Source organism: Trichechus manatus, unplaced genomic scaffold (genome assembly GCF_000243295.1).
Source record: "Trichechus manatus latirostris isolate Lorelei unplaced genomic scaffold, TriManLat1.0 scaffold00125, whole genome shotgun sequence".
NCBI lineage: Eukaryota > Metazoa > Chordata > Mammalia > Sirenia > Trichechidae > Trichechus > Trichechus manatus.
Window position 1 is genome coordinate 1,730,678 of NW_004444061.1, and position 25,915 is coordinate 1,756,592.

A 25,915-nucleotide genomic window follows, 5' to 3' on the forward strand; every position below is an offset into this window, starting at 1 on the left:
GCCAACAGACACATGAGGAAATGCTCGCATTCACTAGCCGTTAGAGAAATGCAAATTAAAACCACAGTGAGATACCATCTCACCCTGGCATTACTGGCACGAATCAAAAACACTGGACATAACAAATGTTGGAGAGGCTGCGGGGAGATCGGAACTCTTAGGCACTGCTGGTGGGAATGCATAATGATACAACCATTTTGGAAAATGATCTGGCGCTTCCTTAGAAAGCTAGAAATAGAAATACTATACGATCCAGCAATCCCACTCCTAGGAATATATCCTAGAGAAATAAGAGCCGTCACATGAATAGACATATGCACACCCATATTCATTCCAGCACTGTTCACAATAGCAAAAAGATGGAAACAACCTAGATGCCCATCAACAGATGAGTGGATAAACAAACTATGGTACATACACACAATGAAGTATTATGCAACGATAAAGAACAATGATGAATCTGTGAAGCATCTCGTAATATGGATGAAACTGGAGGACATTATGCTGAGTGAAATAAGTCAATCACAAAATGACAAATATTGTATGAGACCTCTATTATAAAAACTCATGAAAAAGTTTACACACAAAAGTAACGATCTTTGTTGGTTACGACGGATGGGAGGGGTTGGGGGGGAATACTAAATAGACAATAGATAAGTGGTAACTTTGGCGAAGGGTACAACAGTACACAATACTGGGGAAGCCAGCACAACTTGTACAAGGAAAGGTCATGTAAGCTCCACAGACACATCCAAACTCCCTTAAGGACTGAATTGCTGGGCAGAGGGCTGTGGGGACTATGATCTTGGGGAACATCTAGCTCAATTGGCATAACACAGTTTATAAAGACAATGTGCTACATTCTACCTTGGTGAGTAGGGTCTGGGGTCTTAAAAGCCTGTGAGCAGCCATCTAAGATACTCCACTGGTCTCATCCCTTCGGGAGCAAGGGAGAATGAAGAGAACAGGAGACAAGGAAAAGATTAATCCAAAGGACTAATGGACCACAGCTACCAAGACCTCCATCACACTGAGTCCAGTATAGCTAGATGGTGCCCAGCTACCACCACTGACTGCTCTGACCAGGATCACAACAGAGGGTTCTGGACAGAGCTGGAGAAGGATGTAGAACAAAGTTCTAATACACAAAAGAAAGACCAGATTTCCTGGCCTGATAAAGACTGGAGAAACCCCGAGAGTACGGCCCCTGTACACCCTTTTAGCTCAGTGGTGAAGTCACTCCCAGGGTTCACCGTTCAGCCAGGGATTGGCCAGGCCCATAAAATAAAATGGGACTAAAGAGGCACAGCAGTCCAGAGACAAGGACCAGAAGCCAGAAGGGGATAGGAAAGCTGGTGATAGGGAACCAAGGTTGAATAAGAACAGTGTTGACATGTAGTGGGGTTCTTAACCATTGTCATAGGGCAATATGTGTACTAACTGTTTAATGAGAAACTATTTTGTTCTGTAAACCTCATCTAAAGTGAGAATAGCAGCACAACTAGAAGAACGTAATCAATGTCACTGAATTGTACATGTAGAAATTTTTGAAATAGTATATCTTTGGCTGTTACATTTTCACCAAAAAAAAAAAAAAGGTCCTCCAAGGCCGAGAAGGGAGCATGTTGACGTGTCGTGGGGTTATTAACCAATGTCATAAAACAATATGTGTACTGACTGTTTAATGAGAAAATATTTGTTTTATAAATCTTCACCTAAAGTACAATAAAAAAAAGAAAGTAAAGAGATAACCAAGAGAATGGGAAAAAATATTTGGGAACCATATATCTGATAAGGGTTTAATATTAAGAATATATAAATAACTCCTATGACTCAATGATAAGAAGACAAACAACCCAATCAAAAAATGGGAAAAGGAGTAGAATAGTCATTTCTCTGAAGAAGATACACAAATGGCCAATAAGCACATGAAAAGATGGTGAACGTCACTAGTTACTAGGGAAATGCAAATCAAAACCACAATGAGATACCACTTTACACCCAGTAAGGTGGCTATTATCAGAAAAACACAAAATAACAAGCATTGGCAACAATGTGGACCAATTGGAACCCTCATACATTGCTAATGGCAATGAAAACTGCTGCAGGTGCTATGGAAAACATTTTGGCAGCTCCTCAAACAGCCAAACATAGAGTGGTAAAGTGAGTTTCTTTAGGTGGTGTTTTACCTTGCTGCTTTGGAAAAACATCTTTAGAGATTTTTTTCCCCTAAACCCTGAGGAGTTACTTTTGCCCTAGTTTTCTACTCCAGAGGATTTGTTACTTTTGTCCAGGTTGACTGACATTTCCCAGGTAAACTCAAAACAATTTGAGGTTTGATACATTTTGTCTGGTCCTGGGCTGCAGCCTGCCCTGTGACTGGTATGCACTTTGCAGGGGCTGGTCAACAGACTATACAAAGGAAGTATCTGTAGCCTACCATGCAAATAAAGTGTCTATGGACTACCAAGAAGGGACTGGTCAGTTTGTGGCCTTGCTGAGAGAGGCCAGGCCTTGAAATTGACAAGGAGTCCTGTATATATGCAGCCAATCCCGCAGAGGTTTTTCAGACAGAAAGATGCAGGAAGAAAGGCAGAAGGTAGAAAGAAGAGAGAAGAAGCAGAAAGGGGGGGGGGAGCAAAGAACCTCCTAAAAGAGCTGTCACACTGAAGACAGCAACAGGCCCAGAAGGGGCCCAGCAGCAGGGCCAAGAGGAGCCTGTCCTCGGGGGGCCTAGAGGAGGACTTCATGACCTAGAGGAGCTGAGAGAGCTGTCCTGCACTGAAGAAGGGAGACTTTACCTACGTGCTTCCTGATCCTGATCCTGATCCTGAATTGTAGCCTGTTGATCCTGATCCCGAGTTGTACCCTGATCCTTAATAAACCACTTAACTGTAAGTATGGTCTGTGAGACCTGTGTGGCCATTGCAACAGATTATTAAACCCAGCAAAGAAGTTGAGAGTACCGTAGCAGGGATGGCTGATGTCAAAATTGGTAAAAAGTTTGGAAGGTGGAGGTATGTCTGACCTCTACCTCATGGGAATCAGCTTTGGGCTGATTCTGGTCATCATCGCCCCTGAAGTTAGACAGTATCTAATGCTACCACTACTACTCCCACCCTTTCACACATAGAATTACCATATGATCCAGCAATTCCACTCCTGGGTATATACCCCAAAGAATTGAAAGCAAGGACTCAAAACAGATACTTGTACAACAATGCTCACTGCAGCATTATTTACAATACCCAAAAGATGGAATGTCCATTAACCGATGAGAAGCCCTGGGGATGAATGGATAAACAAAACATGGTATATACATACAATGGAATATTATTCACCTATAAAAAGAAATGAAGTTCTGATACATGCTATGACATGGATGAGTCTTGAAAACATTACGCTAAGTGAAATAAGTCAGACACAAATGTACAAAAATTGTATGATCTTACTTATATGAAATACCCACAATAGGTAAATGCATAGAGGCAAAAGTTTATTAGTGGCTACTAGGGCCTTAGGAGAGATGGAATGGGGAATTATTACTCAAGGGATGTTGAGTTTCTATTTGAGGTGATGTAAACTTTTGGAAATAGTGGTGATGGTTGCACAATGTGGTGAATGTAATTAATGTCACTGACCTGTACTTAAAAATGGATAACATGGCATATATATAATATATATTCTTTTTTATCAAGTAAATTTTAAATAAAGCAGATATGAGGGCCATTTTGGAATGTTTTAACTGGCATTTACATAGATACACTCTACGTATATTTTTTTATTTATGTGAGACCTCATTCAGCAAGAGCAGCCTACAAGAACATAACCCAAACCAAACCCACAGCCATCGAGTCGAATTCCAATGTACAGCAACCCAATAGGACAGAGTAGAACTGCCCCATAGGGTTTCCAAGGCTGTAAATCTTTACGGAAGCAGGCTGCTGCATCTTTCTCCCATGGAGTGGCTGGTGAATTTGAACCACTGACCTTTAGGTTAGCAGCTGAATGCTTAACTCTTGTGCCACCAGGGCACACAATATATAACTTAATAACACAATATACACAATAAATAACTTAAAAATAGAAATTGGAAAATAGAATAAAAGACGTTAAAATCATGACATACAAAAAAGAACAATAAGCAAACCGTAGGAATTCAGCATGACACATACAGGTAAGGAACCGCAGTGAGATACAAACAACGAGAGAAACTATAAGTTAGTAGTTGTCAAATCTTAGCATACATAAGAATCACCTGGAGGCTTTGCTAGAAGTCAGATTTCTGGGCCCCATCTCCAGACTTTCTGATTCAGTAGGTCTGGGGTGGGGCCTGAGACTCTGTATTGCAAACAAGTTCCCAGGTGATGCTGAGAAACTGGAATAGTTAATGAAAGAGATGATATGCTTATTGAAAATACATGTTCTCTCAAACTTGATTCTTGCTATTGAAGCAATGCAGTGTGTTAAAAGTGTTTTGAAATCAGACAGACATATTCTTGAGTTTCAGCTCTACACTTCCCACCACCACCAGTCGCCACAGTGTCGACTCCAACTCATGGCGACCCCACGTGTGTCAGAGTAGAACTGTGCTCCGTAGGGTTTTCAATGGCCAATTTTTCAGAAGTAGATCACTAGGACTTTCTTCTGAGATGCTGCTGGGTGGACTCAAAATTCCAACCTTTCAGCTAGTGGCCAAGTGCATTAACCATTTACACTACCCAGAGTCTCTAGCTCTACACTTCTTTGGGAAAGTTATTAAACTTTTCTAAAACAATGCTATCTTCAACTGTAAAAGGGCCAAAGTAGTGATAACTACCTCGAATGGTTATAAGGATTAAGTGAAATAACACATGTAAGGCACTTAGTTTCATGCATGGCAAATAATAAAGCTAAAGAAACACCAACTAACATTATTATTATTAAAACAAAAGAAAATGTTCCACACAGTACCTAACACACGGTAAATGCCAGTTTCCCTCTTCTGCTTCATCTCACATTAAGCTAAATAAAACATGCAGCTGATTATCACAGGACACTATCCTCTGAAAATGGCACAGTTGGTCATTATCATCTTTTAAAATTTTTATTTAGTACATGCTGTGTACAAAGTCCTTTTTTTAGGGCTAGGATACAAAGATAAGGTCACTGTCCTCAAAGGCTTTCCATCTTCTTAAGGAAAAAATACATATAGGACCAGTAGTAAATGTTGGGGGTTCATAACTAAATCAGTGGCAAAGAAAACAAAAGGTCTTTAAGAAGGAGCAGCAGTCACTTTGAGCTGGGATATGTGGAAAGAATTCATGAAGGAGCTATATGGTGGGAATCTGTCATTTTGATTGTCTCCAGCATCAGATCTTTGTTTCCTAACAGTATTCGCTCTTCCTTTAGGGAAAGGCCCCAAGGTAGCTCTTGGTTGAAGCTACTGTCCTCTATGCACTATGAAAGTGGAGACCCTCCCTTCCACACCCTGAGCCAACACAGGGATGAGCATGTGACTTAGCCTGGGCCAACTGGATGCTCTATGCCAGTACTTGGAATATTGAGGGGCATGCGAGGACAAGGGATAGTTGGAAGTCAAGGTCATGGCAGTGGCAGTGGCAGCAATGGAGTCCTTGTCAGACTCTTCTTGCTATGAGACATTTGCTGTGCTTTCTTCTTCTTGACCCTCCAGATCTTCCTTTGTTCCAGTTATCCCCAAGCCTGATCTTTAAGCCTCGTCTGGATTCTGTGAGTCCTTAATATTAACGTCCCCATCCCCTTTTTCAGGGTGCTTAAGTTAGCCAGTGTTTGTTTTCATTTCTTTCAGCCAAGAACTGATAGCAGATAAAACATAAGCTGAATTTTAAAGGAAAGCTGGAATTCATAAAAGCAGAGAAGAAAGATCATGGCATTACGCAGAAGGAAAGATATGACAGAGATATGAAATGGATTGAAAAGTTATTAATTTGTTAAAAACAATAGGTTCATATAAAGGAATTTATGGAAGAACCATCCTCAGGGAAGTCAGCCTAGGAAATTCTTAGTCCCCCTCCCCCCCGCCCCCGCCCTCCACCAACCACCTTTAAAGCCCTGGTGGAGCCCTGGTGGCCTAGTAGTTAAAAGCTCAGCTGCTAACCAAAAGGTCAGCAGTTCAAATCCATCAGCCGCTCGTTGGAAACCCTATGGGGCAGTTCTACTCTGTCCTATAGGGTTGGTATAAGTCGGAATCGATTCAACAGCAATGGGTTTGGGTTTGTTTTTTTTTTTTTTTTTGTAATTAATCTCCTTCACCACAACTTTACTGCTTAGGAAAAAAATCATAGATTGCTCTCTTCTCATTCACACAGCATCTCTAGTTTATCAACCAAAATTTGCTTATCCTAGGCCATTGACTATTTCCTTTAATCACCTGTTATAACATCTTCCCCCATCCATTCATCAGACTGACCTCCTTTTTCTGGTTTGGAGCCCCTAATATTCTTCAGTACATTCTGGCATTGGCTCTACTCTGACTTCCAAACTTTCAAATTGCTTCTGATTGCATAGCCTTGACCCTAGCCCATGATATCCAACTCCAAGCTTCAGATTAAGCATCTATATCCAAGCTCAGCATCTACATCCAAAAGAACCATGGATGTGTTTACTCCCCCATCTTCACTAGAATCATTTGTCTATCCAGTTTTAAGGGAAATATATCGTCAGAACAGATGCATTTCCAACTGGCTTGGATCCAACCACTTCCGAGCACAGTACATGATGGAGTGGCTTGTGCAATAAAAGTGTCTTGGGAAAAATATCTGGCAGTAGTTTTGTAATGTTTAGAATGAGGGGGAAAAAAATGAATACAAAGAGACCAATTAAGAAGACCAAGTATGACATAGGACTTGGACAAGGGTGATAGCAGTGAGATCTGGAAGGGAAATAAGAGAGTATTACAAAGGAAAAATAGGCAGGGCTTAGGAGAAAAGGAATGGAGATGACTTAAAAATAACTTCATGGTTTTAATCCATAACCAAAATAGAGAAATTGAGAGGATATACTGGTTTTGAGAATCAGTGCTATGTAGCGTCATGGAAGTTAAGAGAACAAAAGAAGAGTTTCAAGGCAGTGAAGACAATCAACAAGGCAAATACTATAGGGAAGCAAAAAAATAAATGAGAGATTTAAAATGTCTTTGGATATGGTTCCTAAAAGGTCACTAGTGACTATGAATAAAATTTCAGAGTACCAAAAAAAAAAAAAAAAACCCACAAACCCATTGCCATCGGGTTAATTCTGACGCATAGCAACCCTATGGGACAGAGTAGAACTGCCCCATAGTGTTTCCAAGGAGTGGCTGGTGGATTTGAACTGCCACCGTTTTTGGGTAACAGCCATAGCACTTAACCACTGCACCACCAGGACTCCTTCAGGAGAACAGTGATGCAGTGAATAAAAAAAGCAACAAATATAAAGTATTTTTATGAAAGTTTGGAAGTGAAAGAAAAGTAAAAATTGGAACAACAATTGAAGATGTCAAAGTTCAGGAAGGGTCATACTGCCTCATTACAAGGCTGCAATTGTACTGTAAAAATGGTGTTTCTTACTAGTATGAGTCAACATTTTTAACCTTAAATGTCCATGTACATGTATTCTAAAAGGGACTGGCACAGTATCTTGCTGTTAACACCTGCTGGCTTAGCAGGTTATGACATAATAGTTGATTACATAGGTGCCATCTCAGAAACATAGAAAAATATACTTAAAACACAAAAGGACTGAGGTACTGACTCGTCCTATTCACACCTTTCGACTCTCTATATCAACTTGGTTTTGTCTGATGTGAAAGCAAAGCACAGAGAAATCAGTTTTTAATTCAAAGCTCACACTTCCTCCTCCAAGAGCATGTTCAAAACTAATTGCTTTATAAAGTCCAGAGTGCAAGCAAGGACTCGATTTGCAGAACAACTGCATGGATTTCTGCATTTGGAAACTTGGTCTTTGCCAAGTCATAGAAACAAAAACAAAGCATATATGAAAAATGACTGTCCTCCTGTTATTTGAGTGTTTGCATACTGTTTCCCATAAAGAAGCAGAAACCTAGTGTCAGATTTGTGCATACTCAGAAAGTAAAAGATAGCATCTCGGGAATGAGACTGGAGAAATATGACTCATCTTGTCTGTTCCTTGCCAGGCTTACCTTGACATTAACTTCTATAAACACAGCAAAGACTATGAAAAGAAATTATATTCTGAATCCACATCTGGATTTTTTCTTAGCTGCCACATCTTGAACAGCTAAGAAAGGTTTCCTCTCCTCTTTAACAGTAATGCTAATAATTATCATTGAGATGTACCTTATATTGTATTTTACTGCTAACTTCTTTCTTGAGTGCTAGTCTCATTTTATCTTTGCTACAGTCCATTGAAATGAAGAAGGGCAAATATTTTTGCCATCCATGAATTATCCCAGTATGTCATAATAGCCATGCATACAGAACACTGAGCAACTTAAAATTATTTTTGATGTTAGGGGAGGCAGTGCATGTATTTCTTCTTTTGTTTGTACTTTGGAATGTCATCCTAGCACTAAGTTCAGAAGGTAGAATTGTGTCTGTATATCAGTCCTAAATGTAATCTCAAATACTTCGTTTTCTTTTTGGTTACCTGCAGAACTCAGCAAAAAAGCACTGAGCTTGACATTGCCAGTTTTTGTTTTGTAGTTGTGGTTGTTTTTGTTTCGTTTTTAATCAACCTAGAGACATTCAGACGAGATAGTCTGAGCCTCAGATGGATTTTTGCTTTGAATTATTTAGATTAGTAGTATGATGATTTTGCATTTGTTGCTTTCTTATGTTTATAAAACCATGCTCTGAAGCTACGCACAACTTGTAAGTGTATGTGACTCCATATACTCTCTGTGCATTTCTTGCATTTTTACTACTCTGCAACACAGGCACACCTCCAGTTACTGGAACTCAGTATACATTGTTCTATTTAAGATTACTGAAGGATAGAAAGATTGGCCACTAGCCCCACATAAACCCATAAAGAACCTCCTCCTACTAATTTATGTTATCCTATTATCCTCATATTGACAGCTAAGCTGCCTTAGCCTAAATATTACATTTCAATTTTAGAATGTCTACATGATGGAAAGTAAAGAGTTTTGGGGTTGGTCACTCTATTTATTTAACCAATTTGAAAAAGCAAACACAATAATTCAAACTGCTACCATGATTTTTTTCTTTCTTTTTTTTTTTTTGGCCCAGATTGGTTGAATCCACTTTGTTTCACTTTGTGTTATGCAGATTTTCCTCTCACAGGAAGATTAGAGACTTCTATACAATGGTTTCTAAGGATGAGGAAGTTGTTGCAGATATTTCATATCTACACTTACAATGTGTTAGAGCCAAGTTTTTCCTCCAGAGTGTCTGAAGGAGAAGCTTTAAAGGGCAGTAATCTGACTTAAAGATGAGCCTAGGAGTCTTGTCTTAAAGCAGTATATGCATGGAAATCATTCTATTTTTACTTAGGTTATGTGACTACTGGAGTTGGCTTTAGAGGCTGTCATGGGTCAGATGCCTGAGTCATAAATTTGCATACCGATGGTTTATTGTGTTCTCAGGAATAACACCTGTAAGGGAATGAGGGATTGGGCTGCAACACATTTGCAACAGAGGCTTTAGCCAATCCCACATGCTTCTCTGAAGCCAGAATAGCCTGGTAGAACTGTACTGAATTGTAGCAAGCAGCCGGGCCTTTCTGTCCCCACATCAACTAGTCATAGAAAATATGTTGCCCCCAAGAAGGAACTGTAACCTTGGACGGCCATGACAATTTCCTGAGGAAGGGCTCAAACTCAGAACCCTCAGCAGCCAACACTTCTGGCACCTGGAAGAATGAAGGTTTTGGTGCTGAAGGTGGGATCTGGATGGTGCCCCAGAGCATCCACTCAACGAGTAGATGATGTAGATTGTAGGGTTGCATAAGCCCTCCCTTACCCTTAACATCCAAATAATTCTTTGGCTCTGCCACTGCCAAAGGACCCCCAGAGTCTGTAGACAAATTTTTGAAGACCTGAGATTTTTAAATTTTGTGTTTTTATGTATTAACAATTCATTTTGACAATTCATTTCACTCCATTATAAATTCAAAACTTCTCTTTTGCAATGATAATTCAGCCTGAAAGATATCTTCATAGACTAAAACCTTAGTTTCTTAAGTCCATGTTTCTCAAACTGGGATTCTCAGAGAATCCCTCTAGAGACAGAGGGTCCTTAGGATATTTTTTATAAGGAGTCTGTACATTATTCAAGTATAAGAAACACTGGGGGTACTGGTAATATCTGGACTGAAGAATTAGAGTTGGGTTCAAATCCCTCAGGTTCTGCTTACTACCTGTGTGACATTAGGGAAGTAATTAATTTTTTGAATTCTTTATTTTCTCATTTGTAAAGTTTGATTACTCACAGGATTGTTGTGAAAATTAAATGAAGTAATTCAGCAAATATTCAGCATAGCTCCTGGCATATTTAGAAACACTAAATAAATGGTACATATGGTCATTAAATGTCACTAAAATCTTGCAGTCACTTTGATATAACTTGTCTCACATCTTTTTTTAATCACCTGAAAAAAAAGGTGTTAATAAAATTTAATTAGAAATCTATCACCATAGCTGTTCCATTCTATGATTGTCCAAATGAGGTAATAAGAGAATGAAGGACAAAAGCTCAAAGAAAACAGAGGAAAAGTCTGAGGAGCCTAATTCAGTATGATCAGAAAACAATGAAGTAGCGCTTTGTAGGAGAAGACTGAAACTGTAGTAAAATAAAAAAGAAAAGCAAGCAACAACAATAAACCGCAACCTAAAGACAAATGGTGAAAGGAAACAGTAAGTCTCCAAAATCATGAAGCTTAATGAGGTTGGAGTCCTTCCACGACAAGAACGGTTGAGCACTCAGCTACTAAGGGAAAGTTTGGAGGTTGAGTCCATCCAGAAGTGCCTCAAAAGAAAGTCCTGGTGAACTACTTCCAAAAAATCAGTCATTGAAAACCCTATAGAGCACAGTTCTCTGAAACACATGGGGTCAATATGAATCAGAATTGACTCCATCGCAACTGGTTTGGTTTTTTTTTTTTTTTTTTGGTTAGGGACTTTTAGACACATAGTAAGTGTTCAATATATATTGCTTGAATTGAGTTGCACCATGTTAATAGAGTAAACATGACTTTGTTTACTAAATAACATTTTAAAATGGAAAAATTTAATAGATATCTACCATATACCCAAAAACCTTGTACTAAGGGTTGAAAGTACAAAGACAGTAAGCCATAGAGTCCACCTTTATGAAGGTCACTGCTGAGGTGTGAAAGTTACATATAAACAAATAAGTAAAATAAAGTAATAGAGTATATGAGGAGCACAGGGAAGGGATAACTAACTCTGATTGGAAGGGTCAAGCTTAGGGACTTAGATATTTTCTTTTAGACAACAGCAAGAGGTTTATAAGCTGAGGGATGATATTATTTGACTTTGTTATTTTGGAAAATTCATTCATTCATTACATTCTGTAGAATGTTTTTATTGAGTGACTGTGTCTGCTGGGTACTATCGTAGTGAGCCATTGCAGTTATAATGCTAGCAGCAGTCTGCAGGATGCACTGAAGCCAGGTGAATCTGGTGGCAAACAGACCAGCTAGAAGACTGCCGCATTTCTCCTGGGGAGAAATGGTGAAGAGAACAGATTCGAGCGATGGTCCTGAGTTTTTAACAGAACTCAGAATTGTATTTCATTTGCCTCAGAAAGATGCACCCCCAATGCCCTGCAATCCTGCTTCTAAAATCTTGGATTATGTGTCTGTCACTTGGGTCAAAAGATCAGTCTCTCAATACTGTTTCCTCTCTTCTTCCCACTGTCTCTTCTGGAGTATAAACAATTATGCTCCTCTCATTCCCATCAGATAGGAAATTGTGATTCTGGGGAAATGGGCCAAAATTAGCCAGCTTCCTCGTCATGAGCAGGCTTCTTCTTGAAAAACAAAACTCTATTTATTTTGAAACCAGAAACATTGTTTAGCATCTAGCATCAATATCAAAAGACAATCATGTTCCTTTTCTTAAGATAACCAAAAACAGATACAACATTAAAAACTTTTTTAGACAGGAGTTGTTGGACCTCCCTATGAGCCAGAATCAACTCTACGTCAAAGGGTTTGTTTTTTGCTTTTTTCTCAGTCAGAATCTGCCCTATAAAAATGACTTTTCCAGGTTAGTATTTTTAGCCTACATCTTTTTCCTACCAAAATATGCTCTCACTAGTACAAAATGTCAGCTTAACTGTAATAAGTGTCATTTCTTCCCAATTCTGTTATTAGTAAAAATAACTCCACCCAAATAAAGCAAATGATATCTGAGTTTTTGAAATGATGTCAATTAAACAATAGTTTCTATTGTTTAAAGGATAATTATGTCAAATGACTGTGGTAGAGATTCATTACTAGAGCTATTGTTTACTATAGTTATACATGTGATTGAACTTTGTTTATAATTGAACATTTTTGGCAAATGAGGCTCAATGTCCTGCCTTTAGCCATCATGGGAAAGAACAAGACATTCCTTCTGATCCCCTCCCAGCTCTGCCAACTTGTCCAAATCAGCTGATATTACAGTTTACTGTCTCTGTAACATTGCTCAGCATCTGTCCCAATCATGCTTTACAACCTGATGGCAACTGAAAAAGACCTTTTTACAGACTGGGGTGACCAAGGACGACAGAACACAGGCAACTTTGCCCCATAATTACCCTGATTTCCCTCATCTGAAATGTCAGTCTCACCTCTTTCCTGGCTTGGGCCAATTTCCTAAACCAGACAGCAACTCAGTGTTCTTGTGGCTAGGTAAAGTAGAGAGGTGCTGCACCCAACCCCTTCAAACCAAAAACGAAACCAGTTGCCATCAAGTCAATTCTGATTCACGGTGACCCCAAGTTCGTCAGAGTAGAATTGTGCTCCACGGGATTTTCAAAGGCTGATTTTTCCGAAGTAGATCACCAGGACTTTCTTCCAAGGTGCCTCTGAATGGATCTCCAACCTTTCAGTTGGCAGCCAAACATGTTAACCATTTTCACCACACAGGGATACCCCGTCCTCTTAAGGGAAGGTTAAAAAAATAGTCCTACAGAGAAGCTCAGCTACAGCCCTAGAAGAAGTGAAGCTCAACTACAGGCCAGAGATTCTCCACAAGAAGTGATGAAAACAACAGGCATAATGATACTGCCCAGACTTCCTGAAGAAGGTAGTTTTAGAGATGTCTTTTTTAATGTTTTGGGTTTTTTTAATTTTTCTTTTTTTTTTTTTTTTTTGGTACTTTAGATGAAGGTTTACAAAGCAAACTAGTTTCTCATTAAACAATACAAATATTATTTTCTGATACTGGTTTCCAACTGCACAGTATGTCAACACTGTCCCCTTCTTGACCTTGGGTTCCCCATTAACAGCTTTCCTATTCTCTCCTACTTTCTTGTCCTGGCCCCTGGGTTGGTGTGCCCATTTAGTCTCATTTTGTTTTATGGGCCTGTCTAATCTTTGGCTGAAGTGTGAACCTCAGGAGTGACTTCAGTACTGAGTGAAAAGGGTGCCCAGGGGCCATACTCTCGGGGTTTCTCCAGTCTCTGTCAGATCAGTAAGTCTGGTCTTTTTTTTTTTTTTTTAATGTGAGTTAGAATTTTGTTGTACATTTTTCTCCAGCTCTGTCCAGAACCCTCTATTGTGTTCCCTGTCAGAGCAGTTGGTGGTGGTAGTCGGGCACCATCTACTTGTGCTGGACTCAGTCTGGTGGAAGCTGTGGTAGTTCTGGTCCATTAGTCCTTTGGACTAATCTTTCCCTTGTGTCTTTGGTTTTCTTCATTCTCCCTTGCTTCAGATGGGGTAAGACCAGTGGAGTATCTTAGATGGCCGCTCATGAGCTTTTAAGACCGGGAGGGGGATGTTTTGAAAAACAGTAGTAGGAAGGACATTTAAGATTGAGGGAACAGTATGAGCAAAGAATAAAGTCAGGAAAGCATAGTGTGTATACAAAGAAACCTATGAAGTCCAGTTTGGCTACAATTAGAGTACATGGATGTGAGTAAAATAGAACCAGGTAGATAAGGCAGGTTTAGCTAATTTGTAGATTGTTCTGAATCCTAAGGAAAGAAGAATGAATTCAATTTGGTAGACTCTTGGGAGCAGCTGATGTTCTGAAGGAGAAAAGAATTTTTTTGATTAGATGCCTTAGGAAGATTATTCTGGCAGCAATATTTAAAATGAACAAAAAAAAGGAGCTGCAAGATGTATGCATAATATCAGGTGGCTATTTCAGGCAAAATATACTCAAGGCCTGAGTTAAAGTGATGGTACTGGGTATGGAAAGGAGGTAAAAGACTCAAGAGCCATTGTAGAGTTATGTTCTATGTGAATAGGCTTCTAATTGTTATTGCAGACTAAGAAGCAGGAGTCGAAGATGACTCCAAGGTCTCGAACCCAAATTAATAGAATAATTCGGATACCATTTCTGGAAAAAGCGGTGTCAGAAAAATTTGTTTTGAGGAAGACATGATGAGTTCTATTATATTTTTTTAAAGTACCCATAAATAATTATTGTTGTTGTTGTTGCTGTGTGTCGAGTTGATTCTGACTCACAGCGAAATAATTATTATTGCCTCTATGTTATAGATAATAAAACTAAGATTCAGAGGTAACAGTGATTATGTCAGATACTTCTTATGTGCCACTCCACATACTCTCAGCCCCATTTGTCCCTGAGGTCCTTGTCCACATGTTCCACCTGAGCCATCACTGTGACAACCAATTCTGTATGGACTCCATTAGGCCTACTCAACAGCACCTGACTTTATACCTCTTGTCCCAGGACTTCTCTGTTGCCACTAAGGCAAAACTCCCTGCCTCACTTGCTCAGAATCAACACATGCACAACCAAAATGCAGAGAAGCTAAGACCTTATGGAGCAATCTTTTGTGCAACGGGAGATGAGCTCATGGATAAATTCTTCTTCTTTCCAAAATGAACCATCCTGGGATTCAGTCATCTAATATGGCCTCTTGGAAGGAGGCCCTTCAAGACTGAGCAATCATTTGCATTTGATACAAGGTGGTACCATGGCTAGATTAGAATGTATCCTTCTTTCCTGACTCATTCCCCTTTTCACTCACTCCAGCTTCCCTAGGATTGGATACCCTAATTAAAAAAAAAAAAATAGCATATAAGCTTTTGCCTCAAGTTTTGTTTTCTGGGAAATTTAGTCTAAGAGAGTATTAAAAGGCTTAAAAAAGATTGAGTGATTGAATATTTTATAAGGATTTTTGGTCTTTGCGATTGATGTGGTAGTTGTCAGCACTATTCCAGTTATTTTTTTAGGCACAAGGTGGAGACTTGCACCTCTCCAAATCCTTGAAATTGGATGGCCAATTAGGTGTTTCTCTGACCAATGAAATGAAAATGGAAAATATGTGGGTCAATTTGAGCTTTAAAAGCCAGTGTTTAGGTTTCTGGGTTCCTATAAAATAATGAAGACTCCCTGATGCAAACCTGTCTGAACATCCTTCAAGAAACTCATATGAATCAACAAGGATAGATGATAAAATCTCTCAAAACCTATGTTTACAACATAACTCAGAGACAAAAAGATACTATGAACTTCAAAGTGCATGATAAAGCAAATGAGTAAATATACTAATGTTGGGGGAAACAGAGTTCTCATTAAGAGAGAAAGAAGAAGCAAATATGGAATGGTGGAAGGTAAGAAAGAATCCTGTGTTGTTTGATTTTAAATAGATTAATCAATATGAACTCATGTGAGTTTTTTTCCTAACATATTTCTTAGCTCTGACCTCTGGAAAAGACTAGGAACAACAACAGCCTGGCAATGAGCACTCTTAGTGTCCAGATCTTGGTTTCTAAATACCATTACCCAGTCAGTTTCCTTTAAAAAAAGTTAGTGGTTCCAGATCTGGAGAACACAAAGTACAATATAAGCCTGAAGCACCTTGTGCTGTTATAAAACAGAGAGGGCCTCAAAGACTAATGAAAGCAAGTCAGAAGGGCACAAGAGTTATCATTAAGCCAAATTCAGGATAATGTGGCATCAAAAAGAATAGTGTTGAGAGTGAATTATAAGGAAAAAAAAACCCATGTGTCCAAAATGATAATAGAGCAAAAGGGACTGGGGAGGACTTCTTTATGGAAGAAATGTTTGAATTAGACAACCCCCATGTAATAATTGATACAAGCAAGAATCATCAATGGATATTAAAACCACTGGATGAAAATTTGTTGATATACAGGATATTTACACATTCTGTAAGTTTTACCCATGTATATTGCTATGGATTACAAAGAGGAAAAAGTAACTTAATAATGGAAAATTCTAGCAAATGACATTTTAGCCAAGTGCTCAAATTTAACATCACTACTTATGGAACGAACTGATACTATGTGGGCATCCTGGTGTGGTTCAAAGTGCTTGAATCCTTTTGCGTTAATAAAATTGGATATGTATTCTTCCCACTTGTCACCAAAAGAAAAACACACACACACACACGCACACGCACACAATTATTCAGAATAATAAATCAGGATTATTTTAAAAAACAAATGATATAATGTATCTGAAAGGGAAGCAAGTCAGTATAACAAAAATCAAATTTTCTAAAGCCAGTTCCCCAAAACTCAATTAGCTAAATGATAACATTTTTAAAAATAAGTCCATATGCCAACTTCCCAATGTTAGCAATTTACAAAAGGCTTGTTTCTTTTACCTATTTGAATAACATTCTCCATTTTTCAAACTTTGAGATTTTTTTATATTTTTTTCTAATTCCTCAAATATCATATCAATTTTAATTTTAATTTTGAAATTTTAGAATTAAAATTTTACATTTAATTTTACTTTAAGTACATTTAGATTTATTTTTAATTAAAATTTAAACATATCCAAAAAATAAAAAATCTGTTACATGAGAAATGTTGAGATTTCGCTTCCTACCAAGGAGCAATTGGGATACAGGAACTTGGTTGTAGTTTGCAGAAAGAGAAGACATGAAAGAATAAAACTATTAAAAGTAGAGGGTAGGGGGATGTCAAGAAGAAATTAATATATCAGATTTTATGATTGTTAAAATACATTTAATATGTATTAATAATACATTTAATATGTATTAATCTTAAATTAAAAATTGAAAAAGAAGTATCAAAATAGCAATTCCTTTAATATCCTAAAACTACTTTAAGATGAATAAATACAGTAGATTGGTTTCAAAAACATCTTGTAGTTTTTCACCTTTCATGCAAGCCATGCCTTTATAATGTGCCACTGATGCTCTTCCAATCAAGACGGAGAATCTTTCCCTATCCCTTGAATCAGGTTGCCTTTGTGATTTGCTTTGGCCAGTAGAATATGGCAGAAATGATATGGCCCAGTTCTGAGCCAAGGCACTAAGAGATTTCTCTTTCTCTCAGAACTTTGACACTACCATGAGAACAAACTAGGGCTAGCCTGCTGGTATGAAGTGAGGACACATGGAAAAAGCTAACAGCTGTCCTAGTCACCCTAGTCCAGAATAATATCTCCCACCTGAAATATGCCCACATTCTAATCCCTGAAAGCTAAGAATATGTTATTTTACAGGGCCAAGGGGAATTAGGATTGCAGAAGGAAGTAAGGCTGCTAATCAGTTGAATTTAAAATAAAGAGATTATCCTAGATTATCCTGGTGGGCACAAGGAGTAGAAACGGAAGAGGGAAGCAGAAAAGAAGTCATAGTCAGTTTCAGAGTGATGTAATATGAGACTTGACTGGCCATTGCTGGCTTTGAAGATGGAAGAGAAGAAGGAGCCACGGAATGAAGACTCTATACAGGAAAAGGCAAGAAAACAGATTCCCTCCTAAAGCCTCCAGAAAGGAATGCAGCCAAGATGATACCTTGATTTTAGCCCAGTAAGACCCATTTTGAGGAGGCCTGGTGGTGCAATGATTAAGTGCTCAGCTGCTAACCAAAACGTCTGCGGTCCCAACCCAACAGCTGCTCCACAGGAGAAAAGACCTGGCAATCTGCTACCATAAAGGTGATAACCTTGGAAACCCTATGGGGCAGTTCTACTCTGTCATATGGGATCGCTATGAGTCAACCCAATGGCAAACAACAACAACAAAGACCCATTTTAGATTTCTGACATTCAGAGTTATAAGATAATAAATTTATGTTGTTTTAAGTTGCTAAGTTTGGGATAATCTGTCACAGCAGCAACAGGAAACTAAAACAGCCACTCTGGATGAGTCAGCCCCCAGCCAAACGGCCAGCTGACCCCAGACACATAAGTGAGCCCACCTAGGTTCAGCCAAGCCTGGCACAGATCAGCATAACTGCACAACTGACTTATAAACTCATGAGAATTAATAAATGATTGTTGTTTTAAGCCACTAAATTTTGGGGTGTTTTTATGCAGAAATAGCTAACTAGTACAAGTAAGAAATGAACATGAATAGATAAAAACAACTACCACACATTAAATTTTGGCTATAATTTACTAGAAATTATGAACTAAGTTTCACATTATAGTTCAAAAATCAGTTAAAGAACCCTAAAAATTTTAAATGGTGAACAAATAGTGACATTTATAAAGATTCAAAATATATCAGTATACATTGGGGGCAAAACCCATTTGAAGCACAAAAATTCATGATGAAACATATTTATTCATAAGAATATTAAATACATTCATAAGGCAACTAAACCACCCGTTAGGTCATTAGCAAGTTAAACATTTCTTAATTTTTTGCTATGAAGACAATTAAAATTGGACCACCCAAACTTTAGTAAACTTTTCCCATTCTGCTAGCCAATATGAATTTCTATAAAATTTATAAACGGTTAAGAGACACACATTTTTGGTAAACTGAAACACTTAGGAAATTCAATAAGATTTTTAGCAAATTCACCAAGGTAAGAGAATGCTTCAGAAGGGTAAGTCATTCTTTTCCTTATAGTATTAACATCGTCACACATGCATTTTACTGCTGAGTTGATAAAACTAACTGGAAGGATAGGCACAACAAATACAAAAACGTCCACTTTTGTATTGCCTTATATGGAGTTATGATTAATCAAATGTAGCCAAAGAAGTTATAAATTATGGAATAATTCAATCCAAAGCCTCTTACATAATGAGTACTCTTGAGGCACAGGGCATAGGATTGTGTGCGTGTGTGTGTACGCGTGTTTTTCAGATGATGACTGACCAAACCTGAAAAAGTTTCCATCTCCTGGAGAATATGTGCCAGTTGCCTGAAAATCTAACAGTCTCCATCATCTTAGAAAATATATGGGGAAGGAAAGAAAAAGGATTGTTCAAAACACATGGAGAAAAGAAGAGGAAAGAAAAGAGAAATAAAGAATGTGGTCACTCAATCTCTGGAAACATAAAAAACACAAAGGTGGATTCCAATACGTTTGGAGATACAATCTAAACTAGATTACCAGTCTAGTGACATGGGACCCTGGGCATAGTCAGTGATGCCCAGAAGAAATGGAGTCAGCATGAGGTGGGTTCTGATAATGGAAAGGCCATTCTGTTCCAGACAAAGACAGGAAAAAATGATGATTCTATAAGCAGATGAAGCTGCCAAGAGTAGAAGAATCTCCCTTCATCATCTCATGCATAATTTGACCACACACAGACCCTGAGTGTAATATCTGACTATAACATCTGAATGAGGCACCACGGCCTTGGAGTCAACAGATGTTTTAATCAGTGCACCCCGGCAATTGTGATCTGTATCCATTCACCCTTGTGGATCTTGGAATAATTCCCTTACACTTTTAATGATAGGATATGATGTTTGTTCTTATGATTAACTGAACAGATCCAAAATATAGTCTGCTCATGTTTTAATAGAAGTATTTTTATCTGCTAATGGTTAGTGTTCTTTTTCCCAGTACCTTTTGGAACCCAGCCATTCGTGATTTCCAATGGCTGCACCCTCATGTGTTGACAGCAAAGTTCCAGTGCTTTGTAAACTTTTCCATAAACCACCTTCAGAAAGAGTTATTTAAATGCAGTCATGCCAGGGATATCAATTTACTACTTCTTATCCAGAATCATAAAGTCTGTGGGAAAAGGGAGACGGGGTGAGTAAAGATAAGACATGGGGAGTGGGAACAGAAAATGTTATTTACAATAATCACTTTCTGTATTAGCCTCAAGGTACACAGTACTTGTAATTCTTTATGTATAATTAGACACTTATATAGGCTGGACTAAAAGTATTTTTTTTATTTTTTATTTTTTTTGCTGTCTAGATAGAAAAGGTCTCTATGAGTCGGAATTGACTTGACAGCAACGGTTTTTAATAATAACAATGTGGACTAAGAACCATGATAACAAGTAGTGCAAAGATAATAATCTGTGGATTATCTTGAAATAATATCTTCTGAATTGATATCCCTATTTCTATTTCCTTTAGACATTTAGCTAGTATATGAGAAACTTCCCAAACTAGCTGGTTGTATGACCTTAGGCAAGTAAACCAACCCCTCTGAGCCTTGTAACTTTAAAATGAACCCTTTTAACTCTAGCATTTTATGATTGATTGATAACTAAACTTATTTTGATGTGACTTCCTCTCTACCGATCTTTTAACCCATATTTACATCTTTTGCATAGGTTCTTAGAATAGCTCTAAATGAATTTTGCCCAAATATTGAAAGTTGCTAATTTAGTCATATTTTTCTCAGTATATTTTCTAATTTTTGGTTTTTATTTTCTAACATTTTTGGTTTATAATAAAAAATTTATGAATTTATCAGATTAAAATAAAATGACAATACACAATCATTACTGAACTTTTATGTGGCATAATCTATCTTGTTGTTTGCCATCAAGTCGATTCATACTCATAGTAACCTTATATGACAGAGTAGAATTGCCCCACAGGGTTTCCTAGGTTGTAGTCTTTACGGGAGCAGACTGCCAGGTCTTTTCTCCCACAGAGCCTCTGGTGGGTTCTAACCACCGACCTTTCGGTTAGCTGCCAAGCACTTAACCACTGTGCCACCAGGGCTCCTTGACATAAGCTGTAGACACCTAAAATAATGCCTTGCACTTAAGAAGCGCCTGACCAAGCAGCTCCACACACACACACACATTGCCCTCACCCTCACCCTGACCCAGATAATGCCTCCTTTAAGTAAACAGAAAGATTATACTGAAGAGCTGAGGTGCTGTGTTCACTTTAATATTATGTGTGTCCTTGGACCTAATTACACAAGTGTGTTGGGTCCCTTCCCAAGTTTAGTGTTTGCTGCCCAGGGCTTCGAACCTGTTCAAATCTCTGCTAAGAATCTGCATTTCTAACAAGTTCCCAAAACAAAACAAAAAAAAAACCCGTTGCCGTTGAGTCAACTCCAAATCATAGCAACTCTATACAGTAGAGGAGAACTTCCCCATAGGGTTTCCAAGGAGCGGCTGGTCGATTCGAACTGCCGACCTTTTGGTTAGCAGCCAAGCTCTTAACCACTGGCTGCTAGGGCTCCAACAAGTTCCCAGGCAATGCTAATGTTGCTGGTTAGGGACCAATTCTGAGAACCACTAGTAGAGCAGTGGTTTTCAAAATTTACAAGAATCACCTTGGGATCTTGTTAAAATGTAGATTCTGATTCAGAATCTCTGGGGTGGAAATGCACATTCTCAGCAGGGGTTCAAACCGGAACAAACCAGTTCAAAGCCCTGTTGCTGCCACAGATAGCACAAAACATGCCACTCTTGGCATCTCTGATTTAACTGATCTAAGGTGCAGCCTAAGTATCAATTTTTTAAAGCTCCTCTAGTTAGTCTAATGAACACAAAGAGTTGAAAAAGTGAAAATGCTTGAGGATCATAGCTTTTCTAAGCACTCCACACCTCATACACTCTGAGTACAGAGACAGCTATGGGGTCTGGACATTTCTTAATGAAGTGGGGGTTGGCTTTCGACTTCTACGTGATATACCTGTCTTGTGTCCCATATAAACGAGGTTAGTTATAACAATATAAAAGGATGTAATTATAAACATTCAACAAGTATTTACTGCGTGCACACTTAATAAAAACCCATTGCCATCAAGTTGATTCCGACTCATAGGAACCCTATAAGGCAGAGTGGAGCTGTCCCATAGGATTTCCAAGGAGTGGTTGGTGGATTCAAACTGCTGACATTTTGGTTGCCAGCTGAGCTCTTAACCACTGCACCACCAGGGCACACTTGATAGCGATTTGCTTACAAGAAAATCCTATCCCTTTCCACCCAATGATGATGTTATGTGTAGGATTCAGGGTATTGTTAATATCAGCCACACAGGACTTATCCCCAATCCAACATCATCAAGTCACATGGACAGCATTTATAAAAACAGAATCCTGGCCCCAACACAAATCTACTGAATTTAGATATTCAAGTGCTTTTCTATCTCTTCTACTAAATTGTAAGCTGCTTTTAGAGTAGGATCCTTGCCACATACATATCTATATCCCTCACAGCACCTAAGCACATTGCTTCATACATTATAAAATCCTTAACCAGTTGTTGTCAAGTCGATTCTGAGTCACGTCGACCCCATGTGTGTCAAAGTACAACTGTACTCCATAATGTTTTCAATAGCCACTATTTGGAAGTAGATCGCCAGGCCTTTCTTCCAGAGCATCTCTGGGTGGGCTTACCCCTCCAATCTTTCAGTTAGCAGTTGAGTGCTTAGCTAATAATTTTCAGATTAAAATAGAATTGAATACTGGAGCTTATGACCTTTTCAGTGCAACTTAGAAGGTGATTAGAACAAGTCAATAGAGAAAATATTAAGTTTTTTCTTATATGAACTAACTTAAACTTTTTAAACCCTGGCTAGAAAAGGTCAATCACATTTGAAACAATACTGATAAATCTTCAGAAGCCAGGAAGTTATCAGTTATCAGGTGTCTGGAATATAATTTTGACTTGAAACTAGTTATATAACTGTAAAGCCATTTTTCTTTTGCAAAAAGTTGTATAAATGTTTGCAAAGGTGTATGCATTTCTAAAATACTAATAGTATTTTCATATTATGCAGCTATTACTAAGTTCTTAAAAAGAGAAACTGATTCAGTAAATATGTATTGAATGCCATATACCTACAAGGCATTTTGCTGGGTGCTAGGAATACAGCATTGACAAGATTGCCTTCATGGGACTTACATGCTAGCACATGTGATAGCTAATTAATTATTCAATTACATTTGAAATTAATGCTATGAAAGAGAAGTACAGAGTGATCTGAACACAAAACAAGTGGACATAATTTAGACTTAGGGTCAAGAAAGTAACATTTGAGCTTTATAAAATTCAAATAAATTAATAATGGGAAGAGAAGGAAGAACATTCTGGCATAGGGAACAGCATCTGAGAAGACTCGACAGTCAGAAAAAGTGTGGAGCCGGAGCTTCCAGCAGGAAACATAACAACCGTTTCTCATCTCTCTATACCTTCCTTCTCCTCCTGTTCCCTGAATACCTGGCACTGAGTGACACCTCTACGCCTTCTAGCCAGGCTGTACTTCACTGCCTGGGAGCAACTTCCCCAGACTTTGTAGCCACACTAGTGGGATCCCCAGGAGCTTTTCTTTTATTTTTCCTTTCTAATTTTTATTTATTCGTTTTTTTCTTTTCTTTTCATTTTGTTCTTCTTCCCTTTTTGTTTTTCTCCATTTCATACTCTCACATCTCTCCACTCCAAAGGCAAGCTCCCCTAGCACTCTTTTTTGTGTGTTTGTATGTTTTTGGCTCCTGTTCCTCTCTCCTCTCTCCCATACCCATCTTAGCTCCACACATCACAATCTCCCCCTCCATCCTGCCTACCTGCACCATGAGCTTAACATCACACCACAAAGAAGCACAGGCATGGCCTAATGGAACCTGCCCTGTACTGATTACTGGCCCGCCCTGGTGGCCATAGAAAGTGCCACAAACTACCCATCCCAGCAACTCCTCTTCAGCTAGACTTGCGCTGTTGTACCATACCGGAGCAAATGACCCTGCCTATTGGAGAAGAAGGCAAAAAGTGTCATGCCCACAGACAAGCAAACGACAAAGAACGCACAGCCCGCCTGCTCAGACATAGCAAAAAAAAAGAAAAGGACGAAACAAAACTCTACAATCAATAAACAAGAAAAATAACTACTGAATGCCCCGAAGACAGCAGACAATACCAAAACATTCACAAAACAGGACAGGATGGTTCCAGTAGGCGTTCAAAATAAAACACCAGATGACTCTCCAGTAGAAGAAAAGGCACTAGAACTACCTGACAGGGAATTCATATCTCTAATATTCAGAGCTATCCAAGAGTTGAAGCAAAAAGCAGACAAAAAATGAGGAAAAAAATAGAAAAATTCATGGAAAAGGCAGCCAAATTCATGGAAAATACAGACAAAAAAATGGAAGAACTCAGGAAAATAACGCAGAATAAAACACCAAAATAAATTCATAACTAGAAATCAAACAAAAACAACAATTAGAAATCCAAAATATAAACACGATTTCAGAAATGGACAGTGTCATAGGAGGGCTGAGGAGTAGATTTGAGAAGAGAGGATAGAAGAGAGGATCAGCAAAATTGAAGACAAACACTTGGCTCGAACTCTGAGGAAAAATCAGAAAAAAGAACGAAGAAAAATGAAGAGACCTGGAATATTATATGACATACAATCAAAAGCAAAAATTTTCGAGTGATCGGAGTTCCAGAACAGGAGGAGGAAACAGAAAAAAACAGAAGAACTGCTGACAGAAAACTTCCCCAATATAATGAAAAGATGCAACGCTGGCCATCCAGGAAGCTCAATGAACCCCATATAGGATAGACCCCAAAAGAAAATCACAAAGGCATATCATAATCACACTCACCAAAACCAATGACAAACAAAGAATAGTCTGAGCAGCTCAAGAAAAACAAAAAGTCACATACAGAAGAGAAACAATAAGACTAAGGTCAGATTATCTGGCAGAAACCAGGCAGGAAAGAGGGCAATGGGATGACATATATAAAACCTTGAAAGAAAAAAGTTGCCAACCAAGAATAATATATCCTGCAAAACTCTCATTCAAATATGATGGTGAAATTAGGACATTTCCAGATAAACAGAAATTAAGGGAATATGTAAAAACAAAACCAAACTTACAAGAATTATTAAAGGGAGTCCATAGATCTGAGAAAAAACTTCAGCTCACAGGCTGAATCTAGGACACAGGATCATATCAGCCAGATACTAATCTAAGAAATGAACTCTCAAGGACTATCCAAAACCAAAAGAAATACAATAGGGATCAGAGCAATTAATCTGTAAATGACAACAACATCAGAACAATAAAAGAGGGAATAAACGGTGTAGGTATAGAACCTTCTAATGGAGAGGAAGCCATGGTGATACCAAGTAATAATAGACTGCTTCAAACTTGGAAAGATAAGGGTAAATTTCATGGTAACCACAAAGAAAGTTAACAAACATACTCATAAAAAAAAGAGGAAAAACACAAAGTCTCTGTAAAAACAAAACCCACAAAAAGAAAAATGAAAAAAAAAAATCCACAAACACAAGGAATTCAGCACAGGAGAGTAAGAGGAACAAAGAAAATGTCAGCACCACAAAAAAAAGCACTACAAAATGACAGCAATAAACACATCTATCAATAATTACACTGAATGTATACATTAATGGCCGCAATGCACCCATAAAGAGACGGAGAGTGACAGAATGGATAAAAAAACAGGATCCATCAATATGCTGTCTACAAGAGACACACCTTAGAAATAAAGATGTAAATTTACTAAAATTAATGGTTGGAAAAAAATATATCAAGCTAACAACTACCAAAAAAGAGCAGGAGTGGCAAT